A 9,976-nucleotide genomic window follows, 5' to 3' on the forward strand; every position below is an offset into this window, starting at 1 on the left:
CCCTAACCCTAACCCTAACCCTAACCCTAACCCTAACCCTAACCCTAACCCTAACCCTAACCCTAACCCTAACCCTAACCCTAACCCTAACCCTAACCCTAACCCTAACCCTAACCCTAACCCTAACCCTAACCCTAACCCTAACCCTAACCCTAACCCTAACCCTAACCCTAACCCTAACCCTAACCCTAACCCTAACCCTAACCCTAACCCTAACCCTAACCCTAACCCTAACCCTAACCCTAACCCTAACCCTAACCCTAACCCTAACCCTAACCCTAACCCTAACCCTAACCCTAACCCTAACCCTAACCCTAACCCTAACCCTAACCCTAACCCTAACCCTAACCCTAACCCTAACCCTAACCCTAACCCTAACCCTAACCCTAACCCTAACCCTAACCCTAACCCTAACCCTAACCCTAACCCTAACCCTAACCCTAACCCTAACCCTAACCCTAACCCTAACCCTAACCCTAACCCTAACCCTAACCCTAACCCTAACCCTAACCCTAACCCTAACCCTAACCCTAACCCTAACCCTAACCCTAACCCTAACCCTAACCCTAACCCTAACCCTAACCCTAACCCTAACCCTAACCCTAACCCTAACCCTAACCCTAACCCTAACCCTAACCCTAACCCTAACCCTAACCCTAACCCTAACCCTAACCCTAACCCTAACCCTAACCCTAACCCTAACCCTAACCCTAACCCTAACCCTAACCCTAACCCTAACCCTAACCCTAACCCTAACCCTAACCCTAACCCTAACCCTAACCCTAACCCTAACCCTAACCCTAACCCTAACCCTAACCCTAACCCTAACCCTAACCCTAACCCTAACCCTAACCCTAACCCTAACCCTAACCCTAACCCTAACCCTAACCCTAACCCTAACCCTAACCCTAACCCTAACCCTAACCCTAACCCTAACCCTAACCCTAACCCTAACCCTAACCCTAACCCTAACCCTAACCCTAACCCTAACCCTAACCCTAACCCTAACCCTAACCCTAACCCTAACCCTAACCCTAACCCTAACCCTAACCCTAACCCTAACCCTAACCCTAACCCTAACCCTAACCCTAACCCTAACCCTAACCCTAACCCTAACCCTAACCCTAACCCTAACCCTAACCCTAACCCTAACCCTAACCCTAACCCTAACCCTAACCCTAACCCTAACCCTAACCCTAACCCTAACCCTAACCCTAACCCTAACCCTAACCCTAACCCTAACCCTAACCCTAACCCTAACCCTAACCCTAACCCTAACCCTAACCCTAACCCTAACCCTAACCCTAACCCTAACCCTAACCCTAACCCTAACCCTAACCCTAACCCTAACCCTAACCCTAACCCTAACCCTAACCCTAACCCTAACCCTAACCCTAACCCTAACCCTAACCCTAACCCTAACCCTAACCCTAACCCTAACCCTAACCCTAACCCTAACCCTAACCCTAACCCTAACCCTAACCCTAACCCTAACCCTAACCCTAACCCTAACCCTAACCCTAACCCTAACCCTAACCCTAACCCTAACCCTAACCCTAACCCTAACCCTAACCCTAACCCTAACCCTAACCCTAACCCTAACCCTAACCCTAACCCTAACCCTAACCCTAACCCTAACCCTAACCCTAACCCTAACCCTAACCCTAACCCTAACCCTAACCCTAACCCTAACCCTAACCCTAACCCTAACCCTAACCCTAACCCTAACCCTAACCCTAACCCTAACCCTAACCCTAACCCTAACCCTAACCCTAACCCTAACCCTAACCCTAACCCTAACCCTAACCCTAACCCTAACCCTAACCCTAACCCTAACCCTAACCCTAACCCTAACCCTAACCCTAACCCTAACCCTAACCCTAACCCTAACCCTAACCCTAACCCTAACCCTAACCCTAACCCTAACCCTAACCCTAACCCTAACCCTAACCCTAACCCTAACCCTAACCCTAACCCTAACCCTAACCCTAACCCTAACCCTAACCCTAACCCTAACCCTAACCCTAACCCTAACCCTAACCCTAACCCTAACCCTAACCCTAACCCTAACCCTAACCCTAACCCTAACCCTAACCCTAACCCTAACCCTAACCCTAACCCTAACCCTAACCCTAACCCTAACCCTAACCCTAACCCTAACCCTAACCCTAACCCTAACCCTAACCCTAACCCTAACCCTAACCCTAACCCTAACCCTAACCCTAACCCTAACCCTAACCCTAACCCTAACCCTAACCCTAACCCTAACCCTAACCCTAACCCTAACCCTTTAAATCCTATTAAAAAGGGATTTTTTTTCTGCCTGCTATTCCTTCTTGGACCACAGGAGGGCACTGTTTTGTCCAGGGTTGCGGAGCCGGCACAGAAGAATCTTAAAACGCCATCGAAAAGGTTTCTTTCTTTTTGTGGCTGCGATACCTGCTTGGACCACAGGAGGACACAATTTTCAGCACCTTAGCCATAACTTTAAAGTCACGGGACGGAAAACTGTGCCCTCCTGTGGCCAAAATAGGTATCGCGGCTGCAAAAAGAAAGAAACCTTTTTCATGGCTTTTTAAGATTCTTCTGTGCCGGCTCCGCAACCCTGGACAACACAGTGCCCTCCTGTGGTCCAACAAGGAATAGCATAACAACCTTAAAACTCCATTTAAAAAGTTTCTTTCTTTTTGTGGCTGCCATACCTGCTTGGACCACAGGAGGGCACAATTTTCTGCACCTTACCGATAACTTTGAACTCATGGCACGCAAAACTGTGCCCTCCTGTGGCCAAAACGGGAACTACGGCTGCAAAAAGAAACCCTTTTCATGGGATTTTAAGGTTATTATCCTGTACCTTTATTCTTAACGTCTTATTAATATTTATTAAACCAACGGGAGGCCCGTTTGCTGCAACACAGGAACTGGAAAAGAAATATCGCTTCAAAAGCCTTAACCGCAGTTAAGAAGGCCTGTGATGGCCTATTGATATTAATAAAGTTTTAATAATAAAGAAGAACAACCCTAAAACTCCATTTAGAAAGTTTCTTTCTTTTGGTTGCTGCGATCCCTGCTTGGACCCTTAGGAACAACAAAGGAAGGAGGAGGAGAGAGAGGAAGGAAGAGAAGGGGAGAAGAAAGGTTGGAGTAAAGGTAAAGGTTTACCCAGAGCAGCCCTGAAAAAGTAAAAATGAAAAATGAAACTTAAAAGGTCGTTTTTTACCAACGGCGATGGGGCTTGGACAGGAGACGGACGGGAACTTGCGCTGACTCTAGGAAGGTCGCTCCGAAAAGCGCTGCTACAGAAAAAATCGGCGACCGTGCTTTTTCTGCCTGCTATTCCTTCTTGGACCACAGGAGGGCACTGTTTTCTCCAGGGTTGCGGACCTCGCACACAAGAATCTTAAAATGCCATCGAAAAGGTTTCTTTCTTTTTGTGGCTGCGATACCTGCTTGGACCACAGGAGGGCACAATTTTCTGCACCTTACCGATAACTTTGAACTCATGGCACGCAAAACTGTGCCCTCCTGTGGCCAAAACGGGTACTTGGCTGGAAAAAGAAACCCTTTTCATGGGATTTTAAGGTTATTATCCTGTACCTTTATTCTTAACGTCTTATTAATATTTATTAAAGCAACGGGAGGCCCCTTTGCTGCAACACAGGAACTGGAAAAGAAATATCGCTTCAAAAGCCTTAACCGGAGTTAAGGAGGCCTGTGATGGCCTATTGATATTAATAAAGTTTTAATAATAAAGAGACAGAATAATAATCTTTAAATGCTAGTAAAAAGGGTTTTTTTTTTCTGGCTGCTATATCTGCTTGGGCCACAGGAGGGCACTGTTTTCTGTCCCTTAGCAATAGCTTTGAAGATATAGAGATATTACTTTATTGTGGTCGTAGGCTGTGTGGAGAACCCTAACCCTAACCCTAAACCCTAAACCCTAAACCCTAAACCCTAACCCCGACCTTTGACCCCGACCTTTGCCACCCCCTGACCTTTAACCTTTGACCTTTGACCTCTGCCTCCCAGCGATTTACCTCCTTGCAGCAAGCAACAAGAAGAAACAGCCCATTTCAGCTTCAGCACAGCCTAATTAGCACGAGTTGATTGGATCGCCAGCCCGACTCTCAGCTGTTTGGCCTGGCCTCTGCTGCTTGCTGCAAAGAGGTAAATGGCTGGGAACAATTTTTTTTTTTTTTGTGCTACTCAAGCTATGCTGAAAATAAAAATGAAAGTAAAGCAGCCTATTTTGCTGTAACGAGGCAAAATTGCTGGGAGGCAGAGGCAGATTTCTTTTGCTTGTTTTCCTCGCCAAAAAAGGTAGGTGCATCTTATAGTCCAGAGCATCTTATACTTCAAAAATTACAGTATATGCCGTTCGTCTCCCTGATAAGACAGTCGTCTTATCAGCAGGCTACAGGCAATCTTCTCCGCAGCGTAAGAAGACAGAAGGATGCCTTGAATTTGACACCGCCGATTCCCCTAAGAAGCCTCTGCAACAGCACTTGCCCGCAAAACCCCCAGATTACAAGACTGGGGCTATTCGTCTTAGAAAAAGAGCCACATGCTGAGGTGCACACGTGAAGGGGAGGATGCCGTTCTCCCCCTCAAAACAGCAGTCCTAATGGATCAGGACAGACCAAAGAAAGTCTTTCCTCAAGAAATTTAACGTGCAGAATCTGCTTCCGTGAGGACGAGGGGATGGCCACCGACCTCAATGGACTGAAAGGGGGGACGATGGAGGGGACTGTTTGTCGTGAGGCTACGTGCTGCCTGGGGCGATGAGGGATAGATGCTTGAGCTGAAGGAGGCTTTCCTCTCCTACGTCTTGGGCTTTCAACCGGTCCAATGGAAAGCAAAATCCGAGCAGGCTTTAACTGAGTAAGAGTGTCAAGACTGCCGCTGCAGATTCGGAGGGCAAAGGAGCCAGGGTGGCCTGGCGGAAGAGGTGGTGGAAGACAGAGGCGGTCCCTCGGACTAGGGACGGGTGCGGGCAAGGAGAATGGGACCGAGGGGCCGGTCCTTGGAAGGGGATGGCTGCAACCGGTAAGCGAATGGGGTTCCCGCGCTTTTGAATATTTCAGTTTACGGAGAAGAAACAGCTACGGTATCTTATATAAGCCATAAGCAGCGGATGGGTCCAGCTGAAAAATCTACATTGTCAAAAAGGTGTAAACTGCAAAATACAGGTATAATTTTATTTACAGTTTAAGATAGTATTAACAATTATAGGCAATCTGGACTGACTATTGGCACTGAAATATGAACAACTCCTTCTCTCAAAGTATATCCCCAAAGGACAGCTATCAGGGAGATATGCCGGTACTGCTCTGTCCCTCGTGATCGCTTTAGAGGTGCGATGGGCCTCTGCCTTGAAAGATCCTGGATCCCGGGGTCTCCCCGGTTGCTGTGTCGCCGCTGGATACTCGTGGATTGGTGCGTGAAGGGCCACGTGTTCCTGGGATGGCGTGGAGTACTTGTACTGCTTGCCACGGAATTCACAGGTATAGTCGCCTGTTTCTACAAAGGAAGAAAACAATTTTCAGAAGGAGAAAAGGTTTTCCCAAAAACCCTTGACCCAAACGTGGATCTCAATTCAGAGCATAGCAGGCTAGACGTTTCCCACGTGACCTCGTGAGATGAGTTCCAAGTTTTCTTGGCCGAGGGGGCCCTGGGCGCCCACCTTCATGGTAACTGTTTCCTCTGTTTTGCCCCAGCTCTCTTTCCTGGAGAGAGGCTGAAAACACACGGCTGCTACAGTGGCTAGACTTCCTTTTGCAGAAGGAGCATTTGGGAGTGGGCTGTATAAACCGTCGCAGACGGCAAAGGCCAAGTCGCGCTCTCATCACCACTTACGAGGGGTAGTTATCATCTCAGATCGTGATCAATTTCTACTTTTAATATCGCTCCCCACCCTCAATTTCACCCTATTCCCGAAGAAAACATGGTAACGTCCTTTTTTTTATCCCAGAGGACAATACTTAGACAATATCTTCCCCTTTAATGAACAGCTCTTTGTGAATTCTAAAATTAAGTAAGTCATGAGAAATGCAAGTGGAATGTTTTTCCTAGGTCTGAATATAATTATTAAAATAAATAACGTGCGCTTAATTCCTTCTCTTTGCAATAAAGTATTTACATCTAAATACTTTGGCCAAATTGGATTGTTTTAACCAGATGCTTATAAAAGTATGTAACGTGAAGCAAGAATAATTTTATAATTCCCCGACTCGACCGTGTTTGTTTCTTCTCTGTGTCAAACGTGGAAGATTAATTTTTGGGTTTACTTAGGAGTGCTATTTGCAAGCGGGTGGCTTGTCTCCTGACGGATGGCCACGGTCCGAGTTCGAGCTGTTGCTTTGCGTGCAAAAGGTCCGGGTTCACCCCTGCGTTTCCAGGGAAGGGCTGGGAAAAACCCCGCTGCTGGAACGGATGTTCAGAGCCCTGCAGCCGGTCGGTGCCGATAGTCGTGGGACGGATGGACCGACGAGCAGACCTGATACCGAGCAGCTTTCGGGCATCCTGGGAGTTATTCTGCCTGCTACGCCTTGGAAAACCTAGCGGTTGCTAGCGGTGCTCCTTAAACAAACCCCGGTGAAAGATACATCCGAGGAAGATTTTCCGACTTGTCACCAGCCGTGCCCAGAGGAATGGAGTCCGGGTCCCGCACAGGCAAAGAATGTGCTCTTTCTGTTGGATTAGTGAGAGCTTCCTGCCTTTGCGAGAAACGCTCCATCCCTGGCTTGGGCCTGAAACCTCAGCTCTGAAACACTGAAAGCTAGTGAATGACTTAAGTTGCAAACTCCGTCGATCGTACTTGGACCGATCTTCTGAAAGGGCTCGGGCTCCTCTTCTTTCCCCTCCTCCTTGGCGATCGTTGCTTGGTCGTAGGGGTCTGCCGGAGGAGAGAAGGAGGAGAGAGCTGATCGGGGCGTGTGTAAACGCCTCCCTGGCTTGATCCCTCGGGCCCTGCTCTCATCCTTAGTCTTAAATAGACTAACATACATTTCACACGTGTATAGTATTTTTACGGATTATATTTTTCTTGATAATCTCCCTATTAAAGTGACTAATCATAAGATGCGTGTTTCCAATTCGGGATATAAAATTTGCACTTATTATTTCTTTTTAAAGTGTGACAACTTGATTGCGAAAAACTGCAGTCGTTCTTAACAGGAGTCAGAATACTTCCAAAAAGCAACACAACCGGCCTACCTCTACCGAGAGGCCCCGAGACTCTCCTATCCACCAAACAGGCACTCTTTCTCCCGACGGAGTGGATTAATCTCTGCACACACCCACGGGTGCTTCAAACTGCAACACGGCAGGGCTTTCGGCTCCATTCTCCATCCATTGAGCGTTTGCCCGAATGCTCCTCCGTCAAAGACTTCCTAAAGTGTTGGAATCATTGAGCCAGAAGTTTCTATTGGCTGAAACTTTATTGCCAAAAGTGGTATGGTATTATGTCTCTAAACTAGCTGGGTATATGTAGATAAGCTCACACACAACAACAACATGCTAATGGTTTCCCTTGGATTTTGATTTTTCGCATCACCCAATGGTGTCAACAGCCCTGCACAAAAGCTCCCCTCCCCAGCTTCTTTCCATAAAATGCAGGCCGGGGCTCTAAGCGATAACTAAAGGTTATCTAAGCGATAACTAAAGGTCCTGAGAACGGGTGCCGGAGCCTGCAGGCTTGCCTGCCCTGTGTCTCCTTTCCCCTCCCTTGGGAGGAGATGGGAAGCTCTAGTCCCGTGATGGTGAACCTGTGGCATGCGGAGCCATATTGGTGGGCGTGCGAGTGTTGCCCTAGCTCAACTCCAGCGTGCATGCACATGCTGGCCAACGGATTCCGGTCCCACCGGAAGTCAGGAAACGAGACGAAACCCTAAACCCTAAAGGATTGAACTGGAAAGGGAAATGACAGGAGAGAGGGGAAGGGAGAACAGAGGACAGGAGAGAACAGGAGAAAGAAGAAAGGGGAAAGGAGAGGAAGAAAAGGGAGGGGAAAGAGGAGTAGAGGAGTGGGGGAAGGGAAGGGGAAATAGGAAAGAAAAGGAGAGGAAGAACAAAGGAAGAACGAAGGAAGTAGGAGGAGAGGAAGGAAGAGAAGGGGAGAAGAAAGGTTGGAGTAAAGGTAAAGGTTTACCCAGAGCAGCCCTTAAAAAGTAAAAATGATAAATGAAAGTTCAAAGGTCGTTTTTTACCAACGGCGATGGGGCTTGGACAGGAGACGGACGGGAAGTTGCGCTGACGCTGGGAAGGTCGCTCCGAGAAGCGCTGGTACTGAAAAAGTCGGCGACCGTGCTTTTTCTACCTGCTATTCCTTCTTGGACCACAGGAGGGCACAATTTTCTGCACGTTAGCGATAAATTTGAAGTCATGGGACGGAAAACTGTGCCCTCGTGTGGCCGAAACAGGTACTGCGGCTGCAAAAAGAAAGAAACCTTTTCGATGGCGTTTTAAGATTCTTCTGTGCCGGTTCCGCAACCCTGGACAACACAGTGCCCTCCTGTGGTCCAAGAAGGAATAGCATAACAACCCTAAAACTCCATTTAAAAAGTTTCTTTCTTTTGGTTGCTGCGATCCCTGCTTGGACCGCACGATGGTGCTGTTTTCTGTCAACGTTAGTTTTTCCAACAGAGGAAAAGAAATCCTGCTTCAAAAGCTTTAAACCGAGTTAAGAAGACCTATGATGGCCTATTGATATTAATGTTTTAATAATAAAGAATTATTACCTTAAAACGCCGTTAAAAGTTTATTTCTTTTTGTGGTTGCTATATCTGCTTGGTCCGAAGAAGCATTGAATAGCACTGAAGCCATCGAGATATTACTTTATCGTGGTAGTAGGAAGTAGGGGGATGACAATGAAATTCGGACAGGAAGCCAGCCGTGATGGAAAGGTCGTTTGTCAATGGCAGTGGGGGACGGCGACGGTGAACGGACAGGAAGTCCGCCGTGCCGAGAAGGCCGCTGCGCAAGGAAGTTGGAGGGATGACTGAGAAGGCTGGACCGGACGTCGGCCATGGCAGGAAGGTCCTTTTTAAAGGCACTGGGGGAGGGTCGCGATGAACGGACAGGAAGTCCGTCATGCCGGGAAAGCCTTTTGGAGATATCTGAAGAGGAAGCCGGTGGCCACGCGAAAAAAGGCCAACGGAAGCGGCTCGTCCCTTTCAGAGGAGCGTAGAGGAGCGGTGCTTTTGCTGCCGCTCTGCACTTTGGAGCTTCGCTTCTCGACGATCCTGGGTAAAAGTGGAGGAGGAGACGTTGACGTTGCCTTCCCTTCCCTGTTTTATTTTTTCCTAAATAAAACGTAATTGTGCGTGAAATTGTTTTTATCTTTTTTCCCCAGAACGTCTGTTGAGCAAACAATACTGGGTCAAATTCACCTGAACCTCACCTTTTATCAAGGCCTTTTGCAACACTAAAAATCAGGCGACCTCTCTTAAAACCCGTATTTCTAACCACGATGATAGGTTTCCGTGGGGTTAAGCAGGCCCTACGAGGCTACGGCACGTTACCGTTACTGTCGAGAGGGTTTCGTTCTGCCCACCCTCCCTGCGACAAAGGACAGGTCGACCCTTTTGTCCGGGATTAAATTGTGGACGATGGGTTTTATCAGCAGGAGACCTGAAATGAAGTTACAGACGGATCTAATTTGTATGCTGCCTATCTCGGTATGAAGCGATTCTGGGTCTTCCGTTCAAACACCCACCGTGGCTTCAACCTCGAAGAGGGGAGGCTGATAGCCCACCTGCCTCCTTCCCTGAACTGGCCAGGTTGCAGCCTCCCGCCTCGTCCCCGCCCTCTGCTACTGCTTCCACGCTGGCTCCCGGGACTTGCTCTAGGCCAGCGGTTCTCAACCTGTGGGTCGGGACCCCTTTGGGGATCGAATGACCCTTTCACAGGGATCGCCTAAGACCATCGGAAGACACATATTTTCGATGGTTTTAAGAATAATTTTATGATTGGGGGT

The 9,976-nt window shown here is 48.2% G+C and overlaps 1 long non-coding RNA gene across 2 annotated transcripts; it reads right to left on the minus strand.

Moving 5' to 3' along the window:
• Positions 1–5,218: 5,218 nt before the first annotated feature.
• LOC139322045 (uncharacterized) lies at positions 5,219–8,952 on the minus strand. 2 transcript variants are annotated; one of them, XR_011600824.1, is made up of 4 exons: positions 8,739–8,952; positions 8,208–8,429; positions 7,216–7,391; positions 5,219–5,520 (listed from the first exon to the last, which is right to left on the minus strand). It is a non-coding gene; the product is annotated as an uncharacterized lncRNA (long non-coding RNA). The 2 variants fall into 2 exon arrangements; XR_011600823.1 differs by lacking the exon at positions 8,208–8,429.
• Between the last annotated feature and the right edge of the window lie 1,024 nt (positions 8,953–9,976).

Source organism: Pituophis catenifer, unplaced genomic scaffold (assembly GCF_029215685.1).
Source record: "Pituophis catenifer annectens isolate HBS135680 unplaced genomic scaffold, rPitCat1.0.hap2 SCAF_10, whole genome shotgun sequence".
Taxonomy (NCBI): Eukaryota; Metazoa; Chordata; class Lepidosauria; order Squamata; family Colubridae; genus Pituophis; species Pituophis catenifer.